This window comes from Delphinapterus leucas, chromosome 15, assembly GCF_059928025.1.
Source record: "Delphinapterus leucas isolate spDelLeu-1000000601 "Yukka" chromosome 15, BTC_Dleu_Yukka2, whole genome shotgun sequence".
NCBI lineage: Eukaryota > Metazoa > Chordata > Mammalia > Artiodactyla > Monodontidae > Delphinapterus > Delphinapterus leucas.
Window position 1 is genome coordinate 30581951 of NC_143143.1, and position 12004 is coordinate 30593954.

The 12004-nt window shown below is 45.7% G+C and overlaps 1 protein-coding gene across 1 annotated transcript in view; it reads right to left on the reverse strand.

The window, feature by feature from the left end:
* HAPSTR1 (HUWE1 associated protein modifying stress responses) overlaps positions 1-12004 on the reverse strand; it is a 172547-nt gene that overhangs the window by 96407 nt on the left and 64136 nt on the right. The window lies entirely within an intron of this gene.

The window sequence follows — 12004 nt, forward strand, 5'->3', positions numbered from 1 at the left end:
TCGGTGGGCTGCAGGATCCATTTCCACGTGAGCCAGCAGCATCCAGCTCCCTGAACAGAATAGCGATGACAAGGTCCCATCAGCATCGCTCCCTCCAGCGGAAGCTGAAGGGCCAGATGTGTAGCCCACACGTAGTCCAGGGTCTGGCTGCCCCTGCCCAGCTGTGGGATGGGAAGGCCCCCCTCTCTCTGTAAGAAGCCAGAAAAGAATGCCACAAAGGCAGAGGTGATCTTCCTCTGTTTTCTCTCTCCCCTTCCTTCACGTTCCTCCTCTGATCATTCTCTCCACCCTCATTTCTTTCCCTCTTTATTCTCTCTTATCCTTCTCTGTGGATTATCCTCTCCCTGCCTTTCTCTCTCCTTTAGGAACACACACACACACACACACACACACACACATACACACACACACATACACACATACATACACAAATACATACACAAACATACACACAGATACAGACACACATACACAAACACACACACACAAACACACACACGTACACACACACACATGCAGCCCAGGTTAGGACACCAACCCCAGCCATTTGAGCTGCAGTGGAGACCTCTGGCAGGCAGGCTCCTTGAGCTTGAACCCCAGGGGAGGCTGCCATGGGCCTCCAGAGGCATCAGCCTCTCCTCAACACACCCAGCCTCCTCCCTCCCTAAGGGCAGACCCACCAAATGCCAGAGGAAAGGCTTTGGAGAGGTAGGTTTCCTCCCCTCCAGTCCCCACTGCCCATTCCTGCCCACCTCTGCCCTCCAGCTATTCCTGGGACCTGGCTGATGGGGAGGAACTTTTGAGCACTGAGAAGGTCGTGGCTGGGGTCTCACAACAGCCAGCATTCCCTCCGCAGAGGCTATGGACATGACCTTGGAGGTGAGGGGCCACAGAGCCAAGATGTCAAAACTCCCCTGGGCTCTGCCGGGTGACTCTTGAGATCTCCTCCCTCCCCCACCTCTCTTTCAAGGTCTGGAGAATGGACCCAGGGCCTGGAATCCTGCGTAGGACTGTGGATGAGGAACTTACGTGTCGAAAAATTAAGCAGCATCCCTGTGGGCTTACAGTTAACAGTGAAGGGGGGGAATTATCAGAGCGCCATGCCTGCAGCCTCTCCTCCCTCCACTCAGCTTCAGAACTGAGCGTCCTCTCCCTTCTGTGTTTTGCTGGGAGCCCAGAGGTGAGGAATGAGCTGCTGGTCCCCTACAGCCATCTCTCAGGTGTGTCCTTGAAGTTCTGCCTTCTCTTAAGGGACCTGTGCTATCGCATGGTAAACGATGCCCTTGGGGAGACACCGTGGCCTAGGGAAAGTGGTAGAGAAACATCCAGAAATCACCACCTTTATCTATCCATCCAAATACTGTGAGGGAAGGGGATCTAGGAAAACAGTGTCATGTAGTTGCTTGGTCCCCTTCTGGCAGTCCTAATAGAAGACTCCTCAGGACACATCTGAATGTCCAGGAGAAGGGCCACCCCCTCCCAGATATGCAGCATCACAGGAAGGCAGCCTGTGACAGGTAGGAGAAGGGAAGCAGCTGTCACATCAAGAGAATCCGTCTCCACACCCCATAATCTCAGAACAGCATGAAGCCATACGCCCATTTTACAGATGAAGAAACTGACACCAGGACGATGAGGGGGCCTGCCCCAGGTCACACAGCTCATAAGTGGATTCATACTCGGGTCTACCCAACTCCAAAACCACAACCCTGGCCTCCTCCTAGCTGAGGGACACCCACAGACTTCCTTCCAAAGTCTGCACGCAGCAATGCTGCTAGAGTTCTAGAGATTCACCCCAAAGCTGGAAGATCGATGCAGCTAATTTCCATTAGGACTAATAGAAAAACGAAAGAGTGATTTTTCTCATAATTAGAAGAGAATTCAAGCTTCACAGCCAACGAGTCTAACACCTCAGCTTTTGTAACAGAAGAAAGAGAAAGCAAATGGATATAATTAGGGAAAAGAAGAAACAATTCCGCTTACTGGCCACAGAACGGGATGTGGCACAGGTATAATACGGTTCCAGATGGAAAGAGTTCTCCACTGCCAGACAGGGTGGATTTCAAATCCCCATCATGGTCAAAGCCACTGCTTGTAGGGAATCTATGGGGTGCCAGCTCTGCACACCATCTGCAGCATCTCCTAATACTCCCCTGGGGACAGGCTATCATATGCCCATTTCAGAGATGAATAACTGAGGTTCGGAAAAGCGATGTGCCTTGCCAATCACAGCAAAATGTGTTCCATCATTCAGCACCTATTCAGCTGGTGCCAACTGTATTCCAGGCAAACACTAGGAACACAATAGGTACTGAGTAGAGCAGGAATAACCAAGGATCCAAACCCACACCTGTCTCAGACCAGATCCACTGCCCTTCAGAGTAGGAACTCGATCAATATTTGTTGAATGAATGAATTACTTCAAAGTTTTCATTCCAAGGCTATTTCTTGTTTGCCGGTGAGTTCCGGCCAAGGGGAGCTGGGGTGAAGCATCACAAGCAGCCCGGGGCTCACCAGCACCCAGCGCCCCCCACCCCAGTGGCCTGGGTCAGACTGTCTACAAGAGGTGTTAGCTAATGGAGTGTTGTGCTTTTTTTTTAAAAGAAGCAAAAATTGCAGGTGTTGCAGCAATCGATAGCCAAGGAGCAGGAGTGAAAAGAGAGCCCCTCGAGATTCCCCAGGTGCGTCCCCAGCTCTGCCAACCCTCTGCTTCTCTGTCTCCAGCCGAGGCCCCGGAGGCAGGGAGATGCAGCGAGAGACTGGAAGGGAAGCTGCAGGTAGGATGCAGGCAATATTCCAGCTACTCGGCTGGCAGTGCCCTCGTGGAGCAGGTTCCGTCTCCGTCTGACACACGAGGAAATGAGAGAAGGGCTTGTGGATCGTTGCCCAGCATCACGCTGAATGACAGGACTGGGGCTCATATCTGTGAAACTGCGTAACCTAGGCTTTTTAGGTCGCAGGAACAGCAAACCCTGGAACACAGACTCCCGGGACATCTTAAGAAGCCTGTCTTGTCAATGAGGCTGTTTCTTTTTTTAAAAATTTTTATTGAAATATAGTTGATTTACAATGCTGTAAATGTTAGTTTCACAGGTACAGCAAAGCAATTCAGATATATATATATATATATATACACATAGATATATATTCTTTTTTTTACATTCTCTTCCGTTATAGGTTATTACAAGATATCGAGTATAGTTCCCTATGCTATACAGTAGGTCCTTATTGGTTATCTATCTTATACATAGTAGTATGTATATTTTAATCCCAAACTCCTAATTTATCCCTCCCCCCATTTCTCTTTGGTAACCATTAGTTTGTTTTCTATGTCTGTGAGTCTGTTTCTGTTTTGTAAGTAAGTTATTTCTGTTTTGTAAGTTCATTTGTATCTTTTTTTAGATTCTACATGTAAGTGATATCATATGGTATTTGTCTTTCTCTGGCTTACTTCAATTAGTATGATAATCTCTTATTTGCATCCACGTTGCTGCAAACAGCATTATTTCATTCTTCTTTATAGCTGAGTAGTATTCCATTGTGTACATGTACCACATCTTCTTTATCATTCATCTGTTGATGGACACTTAGGTTGGTTCCATGTCTTGACAATTGTGAATAGTGCTGCAGTGAACATTGGGGTGCATGTATCATTTCAAATTATGTTTTTCAATGAGGCTCTTTCTGAGGAAGACCAGCAACAAGGCTATATCTGAGCCCTGCGGCATGTGGGGAAGGATGGAAACCAGAGGAGTAAGAAAAGCCTCACACACTCATTCAACCAATATGTATTGACAGCTTACGAAATGCCGGGCACTGGGATTTGTACTGAGGAAACAGGAATAAGCAGAAATAGATGCAGTCCCTTCATGGAGCTTAAGGCACAGTGGGGGACACATGTTAATCAAAGGATCACACACATGAATCTAAAATTCCAACCAGCACACGGCTCAGAAAGGAGAGGTGAGGGAACTATCAGAGCAGATAACAAGGAAAGCTGACCTGGTCTGGGCTTCCTTGAGGAAGCGATGCTTGAAGTAAGAACCCCTGGATGAGGAGGAGTTAACTGGACCAAAGAGCATTTGGCACAAAGGGAAAAGTGTGTGCAAAGGTCCTGAGGCAGGACAAGCATATGGCAAGGGTGAAGATGAGCAGAAAGGCCAGTGTAGCTGGAGTGCAGAGAGCAAGGGGGAAGCCAAGTACAGCATGAGGCTGGAGAGGTGGGCAGGAACCAGATCACAGAGGGCCATGCAGGTTCTTTTAAGTAATTTTGTCTTTATCCAAGAGGAAAGGGAGTCTATTGAAGGGGGTTGGGTGCAGTGGGAATTTCCATGATCAAATATCAGGCCACTGGGTTGAGAAAGGACCCCAGTGACATGAAGCAGAGAAATGAGAGGAATAGTAGGGAGGCGAAAGCGATCCTGTGGGGTCTTGCACCACCCTCTCTGGGCCTCACCTGATTTCAGCCCAGCTGGGAGGGGTGCAACATCCCATCTGCTTTCTGCCCAAGGAGAGCCATGCAGCCCGGAAGTGAGGTGCAGTTAATGCACCTGCGGCATCCCTCAGCCATGGGGAGATGGGAATGGATGGATAAACGTCCTGCCTCCCATTCCTTGGTGAATCACCTCTAAGGTGTGGACTACACAGTTCCTCTAAGAATCCCCAGCAACACTGACCTCCAAATGCCCGTAGCATTTAAACAGCTCAAAACACACACTCACTTTGTGCTCTTTTCTCCCTTCCCCATCTCACTCTCCCAGCGCCCGCTCTGCTGCTTCCTGGGATCACTCCCCAAATAATCTACCTGTATCCTGCAACCTACCTGTATCAGGTCTCACGTTCAGGAATATTCAGACCAAATCTGGCTGTTGTGCTGGAACAGGGGCAAACCAAGGGTGGCTTGGCGTAAAATGACAGTGGAGTTGCGTTCACATTACCTATTCGCTCATTCACACGCCGACTCATCCATTCATTAGCTCACCTGATCACTCCTTCATTCATTCCCTCCCTCCCTCATCCTTGCTTTTGTTCCTTCAGTGATAATGGAACCCATGGAAGGGTGAGAGGAAACTTTCCTGTCCTGGTTTCTATTCTTATCACTGAGGATGAGCTCCCTTCTGTACGGGATGTGAACTAGACATCACACCTCGATTTTTATGCAGAAGGAATTCCATTTCACTCCCGAGACAATGGCAGTCTATTAAGGAGTCCATTAAGGAAGCTTTGAGAGAGTGACCTAAAAGCACAGATCTCCCCAAGGGTCACCCTCCTGTGGAGCCTCAGGGGTCTGGAGGGATGCCTTAGCCCCGCTTAGCGTGACAAACCTCAATTAAATAATCAAGCACAGCCATTCTATCACCAGCCTCCTTCTAGAGGACTGGCTGTTTCTTATGAATGTGAGATTTCATTTCCGCCTTGAAAGGCTATTGTTCACCTCGTCTCAACTCGGAAATGTCTCAAAAATCTGAAGAGACACCTTGGAGGGATCAGAAAACCATTGTATTTCTCAATTCACAGAACTGAGAGAAGTCGCTCCATTAATCTATTCACTGTGTCCACCCTCACTAACTTCTCCCATCCCCTCCACTTCCAGATGTTGTAAGCGCTACATGTATTGAGCACCTACTACGTGCTAAATGTTTTATGTTAATTAATTCATTGAATCTGCAAAACAGTCATGTGGTACGTGCTGTTATTGTCAACCCATCTTTGGAATGAGAAAACTGAGACCCAGAGAAGTTGTATGTCATCGGGCCGTCACAGCAGGAAGCTGGCATTTGAACTTGGAGCTTAAGGTCTCAACCATTTCCTTTTATAATCACCCTTCTTTTCTCACTCAACCTTCAGGGCCGTAAAGGGCAGTTTACACCAGAGCTGAAAACAGTGGATGAGGTTCCGTGCTGGGGGCCGGGGAGCCCAGATTTAGGAACCAGTCCCACTTGAGTTTATTATATGATTACCGGTGAGTCACCACTTCTAATCTTCTGCACCCCAGCGGGTTCTCCAGGACGTGACCCCTACTGACCTGTCCATCCTCATCCCCTACTTCTCTTTCCCTTCCTCTTACATTTCAGAATCACCTCACTGCCTCTAGTTCCCGGTGCCCACTTAACTTCTTGTGCTGTGACACGTTTGTCCAAGCAGTTCTTGTTGCCTGCAATGCTTCTCCTACCTTCCTTCATCTGAACTCATTCTTCAAGTCTCTACTTAGATGTCACTGTCAAGAACTATCAAGAATCACAAGGAGGGCTGATTCTACAAAAGAACTGGAAGTGCATGTAGTGGTAGAAAATAGGTGAATATTTTATCTCCACCAAGCAGAAAACCTTTGTTGGGACATATATTTGTTTGGATTATCTATTGCAACCTAACCAACCACTCCAAAAGCTAGTGGCTTAAAACAACAATGATTATTTATTTTACTCACAAATATGTAATGTAGGTAGGGCTCACCTCTATTCCGTGCAGCACCCACTGGGGTAGCTAGTTTAAGGGCTGGACGTTAACTCCCAGGACTGGCAAGTTGGGGCTGTCTATCAGCTGGGACCTAGCCAGGGCTATGCACTGGGGACATTCATCCTCCTCACCTGGGTCTTTCTATAAGATGCTTGGGCTTCCTCACAGCATGGTGGCTGGTTTCCAAGAGTAAGCACAGGTGGACGTGCATATAGCATTTTTTATATATATATATATATATAAAGCAAGGAGAGGAATCATTACGAAGTTCATTTACTTGAAAATACAAAGCAATCAACTTGAAACCAAAGACCATAGAAGTGGTCTTTCCCAAGTACATTAAGCAGGATGTCTCATGACGAAGTAATTTGTATTTTACAACTAGCACAAACTTATTAGTTCATAGATATTATGACTACCAAGGATAAAACCAAGAGAAAGTCAGTCAAGTCCATTTAAAGAAAAATATTCAAGGAATAATTGTACCCATCATATGTACACAGGTTAGCAGAAATGGGCAAAATGTTACAGAAATAATTGAAGCCTAAAAAAAAATGAGATTCTGAATAGTCAGTTTGTCTTCTATACTAAAGAAAGAGGGGCAAACTTTTTTTGTTTTATCTTTTTTTATTGAAGTATAGTTGATTTACAATATTGTGTTAGTTTCAGGTGTACAGCAAAGTGATTGGGTTATACTTATATTTTTTTCAGATTCTTTTCCATTATAGGTTATTATGAGATATTAAATATAGTTCCATGTGCTATACAGTAAATCCTTGTTGTTTATCTATTTTATACAAAGTAGTGTGTATTTGTTAATCTCAAATTCCTAATTTATCCCTCCCCCCCTTTGGTAACCATAAATTTTCACTTTCCCTTTGGTAATCATAAGTTTGTTTTCTACATCTGGGAGTCTGTTTCTGTTTTGTAAATAAGTTCAGTTGTATCATTTTTTGGATTCCACATATAAGTGATACCATGTATTTTTCTCTGTATGACTTACTTCACTTAGTATGATAATCTCTAGGTCCATCCACATTGCTGCAAATGCAAAATTTCATTCTTTTTTATGGATGAGTAATATTCCATTGTATATATACACTACATCTTCTTTATCCACTCCTCCATCGATGGACACAGGTTGCTTCCATGTCTTGATTATTCGTAAATAGTGCTGCTATGAACGTTGGGGTGCATGTATCTTTTCAAATTAGAGTTTTCATCTTTTCCGGATATATGCCCAGGAGTGGAATTGCTGGATCATATGGTAACTCTGTTTTTAATTTTTTAAGGAAAGCGTTCTTATGACCTAGCCTCAGAAGTCATATACCATTACTTCTGCCGTATTCGGTTGGTCAAGACAACCACCAAGGCCCATCCAGTTTCACAAGGAGGGGACAGAGGCTACAACTCTTGATGGGGCTGGGAAGGTTCTAGCACAGCATGTGGGACAGGAGCTACTGTTGCAGCCATCTTTGGAGAATACAGTCTGCCACACTTTGCATAACGACTTTCCTGTGATTTCCAGTTAATTGTTTTAGAATTTCTAGTTATTTCCTACACCTCTCTGATAGGAATCCAAACCACAAGTGAATAAACTCCAGGTAACCCAGGCTATTCAACACCCAGTGCTGAACTTCCTGATGGGGTTGGGTCTCTCCGGGAAGATCAAAGGATGCTGCACAGCCCCAGGCAAGATAAGATCAAAGACCTTACTTCTGGGGCTTCCCTGGTGGTGCAGTGGTTAAGAATCCGCCTGCCAATGCAGGGCACACAGGTTCGAGTTCTGGTCCGGGAAGATACCACATGTCGTGGAGCAACTAAGCCTGTGTGCCACAACTACTGAGCCTACGCTCTAAAGCCTGCGAGCCACAACTTCTGAAGCTTGCAAGCCACAACTACTGAAGCCTGCAAGCCACAACTACTGAAGCCTGCAAGCCACAACTACTGAAGCCCTAGCGCCTAGAGCCCGTGCTCCACAACAAGAGAAGCCACCGCAATGAGAAGCCTGTGTACCTCAACGAAGAGTAGCCCCCGCTTGCCGCAACTAGAGAAAGCCCGTGCACAGCAACGAAGACCCAACACAGCAAAAGACACAAACAAAACAAAACAAACAAACAAAAGACCTTCCTTCTGCCCTTTTCGTTTTGCGGGTTGCCATAGTGATGGGAAGGGCAGAATGGAGAGGAGACTAGAAACATTATCATAATCTTGGAGCTTATAAAATCAATGCCAAAGTTCACACACACACCTGCCCAAGGCAGGTAGAACTGGGTAATTTCAGGGACCCCGGATATGAGATTAAAAAAAAAAATCAACTAAATCTTTTAAGATTCTCCTGGCTGAAAGGTCTCTTGTGGGACCCCAAAGAGACAGCTACTGGATGGCAGGTCACCTTTTCTGGGAGGTCTCCCCTGATCCTCCAGGGGAGACCATGTTCAGCCTGTCCCCAGCCACAAATGGCAAATGTATCCAACTAGAATCTAATACCATTGTTTCCTTTTCCATTACCTTTATTTTGTTCTTGTTGTTACATGTAAGCTTCTTATTCTTCAACTGCGTTAACCTAAAACTAATGAAAGAGCAGTTATTTCACCAGCAAAATGGGTTTCCTTCGGGAAACAGCAAAGAATTACAATTCAGGACACACAATCTGTAGCAAGCCACAGACATGCCCAGAGAAAAGAGTAAGACGGTCTGCTTTTATAGGGAAAAGTAGGGAGTTGGGATGGGCTGTTCTAAATGAGATTCATTGGAGGAAAGTAGGAGTTCACGATGACAATGGCTTCTCATTGGCTGGGCTGTTGCTGAGTGAGGAGAAATTCTTCCTTCAGGATAGTAAACTGGTTACCCATCCTGTTTGAGAGAGCAAGGTAGTTTCTTCCTGTGGGGTGTGCAAATGATGGTCAGTGCATCCAAATGAGGGTGAGAGGTAATGCTTGACAGCTCCCTCTACGGGCCATTCCTGACTCTAATTTTTTTTTTTTTTTTTTCTTTTTTGGCCGTGCCTCATGGCATGTGGGATCTTAGTTCCCCAACCACGGATGAACCCATGCCCCCTGCAGTGGAAGCACAGAGTCCTAAACACTGGACTGCCAGGCAAGTCCCTCCTGACTCTAATTTTAGTTGAGGTTTCCTTTATTAATTTTCAACTGGCAATTCCTTTATTATTATTATTATGTATTTTGGCTGCGCCGGGTCTTAGTTGCAGCACACAGGATCTTAGTCGTGGCATGCAGCCTTCTCAGTTGTGGCATGCGGACACTTAGCTGCGGCATGCAGACTCTCAGTTGTGGCATGCATGCGGGATCTAGTTCCCCCACCAGGGATCGAACCCCGGCCCCCCTGCATTGGGAGCGCAGAGTTTTACCCACTGGACAACCAGGGAAATCCCGGCAATTCCTTTCTTAACTTTTTCATATTTATCTAATGGTCAAAAGGTTTACAAATATGTGTTTTAATTGTTTGCCCCCCTTTTTATGGGTATTTTGTCACACACACACAAAGACAGAAACTCACATAGAAAAGCCAAGGGGTAAAAAGTAAACTGTCAAATGTTTCTAAACCATTGTATTTATTTTTACACTTAATGTTTATTTATTGTTTGTGATGTTGGGTTTCCATTTACAATAGTGTTATAAAGTTTCCTGTTTAAAATTGAATTAATGTGTTCCTTTAATTGATATATATTAGATAGGTTATAAATGTTCTTGTAAAATTAAATTAAGATATTAATTTCATTTTTTAAAAGAGTCGGATTCATATTAAGGAAATCATAGAATATGGATATGGCAAAAACTACACAGGTGGTAAGTGAATGACTCAATTTTATGCAAGACTGGGAAGCTTAATTCATTTTTTAACATTTGGCTTCTTGAATTTTAACTTTTGGAAACAAGAGCCACATTCCCCTCTCAGGACAGGAGGTCCCAAAGGCAGCTGTGGCTGGCGTGGAGCTGGAAGGGGTGCCGGGTGAGCAGAGCTGCAGAGGACAGAAGAATGCATTGCCACAAGACTCCCAAGTAAGTTTCTAGCACCTTGGAGTCAGCAGCCAGCTTGTCAAGGTCCCTCCCCTTGGCTAATAAGCCGGGAACAGATGGAGAGCTATTGTATAGACCAAGATGGGATATTTTAAAGGAGGCTGTTTAACGAGCAGTGGTTTGAATTGAGACCAATTTTAATGTCTTTTTTGTTTTCCACCAACCGTCATAGAAATTGCCACAAATGATGTGTTAATTCTGTTCCCTAGTGGGTCTCTGATATGGCGAAGGATGAATTTTAAATTGTTTGATCAGAATTAGCAACATTAGTCACTGCAAATAGCCTTTTAATTTCCACAGAGCTGCCAAGGGGAGCAAAAATAGAATTGGCGAGGAAGGTTCCAGCAGGCGGATGTGTTGGTGGTGGATGAGGCCACGTGACTTTGCTGCTGTGGGTGGGGGTGGGGGTCCTGCAGGGCATCTCCAGGTGCCCCGGCTGGGTCTGAGCCCCAGCTTTTGACTTCCTGTGGGTGGGAAGGGGGTGCCCTCCCAGCAGCTCTGGAATCTGACTGTGATGCCCTCATTCCTCCTCGGAGCTGCAGTGGTCCAACCACTTCTGCCCGAAAACCAACCCCCTCCTCCCAGCTCTGGCTGCATCTTCTCAGGTCCCCAAGGGCACCTGCCACCAGCTCCTAACAGGAATGCTCCACTCCCACCCAGTGCCACCAGAGGCCACCTTTTAATTCCTAAAACAGACAAAACACTCCTCTGCTTAAAAGTCTCCAAATGGTTCTCCTTGCACTCAGGCTAAAAACTAAGTTCCAAAAAAATTTGTTTTAATTTAAACACTTTTTAAAAATAAGATAAAATAAATAAACAAAAACTAAGTTCCTTGTCTTGGCCCACAAGGCACTCTCCTCCTCGCTCTCTCCACTCCCCCACTCTCTGACCTCCCTGTCCCTTCTAGAACACTCCAAGTCATTCCTGCTAGAAAGATTTTTCACTGTAGAATACACCCCCTACCTCAAGTTTCCCCAGGCTGGCACTCAGCTCAACAGCCACCACCTCAGAGAGTCCCCACCACCCGACCTAGAACAGGGACCCTTCGCTCCATCTGCCTCGATGCCCCCTCATTTCCTACCTAGAATTCATCATCATATCTAAGCGTTTCTGTGGTTGGTTTGCATGATGGCATAATTGCTGTTTTGTTGTATTTTTTTTTGTTTGTCCATCTCCTCCCACTAGATTATAAACTCTACCAGGGGAGTTACAGTACCAAGCCTGGTGCCTAGAACAGCATCAGGCACCATAGAAATCCTCAGTAAATAACCGTGAAAGGAACCAGTGAACGAAGGAAGGAAGGAAGGAACAGCCCCATTCTTCCAGGCAACTTGCTTCTTGGTCTGGGTTGCATAGCTCCTTCCTCAGAGCTGGATTCCACATCAGTTTTGCCTCCAGCCTCGCTGGTCCACTGCAGATTCATCCTCCACCCTGGCCTCAAGGGTCACTCTTCCTATGTGCAAATCTCGCCTGTCGCTCCCTTCTTCTTCTTCTTTTTTAATATTTAT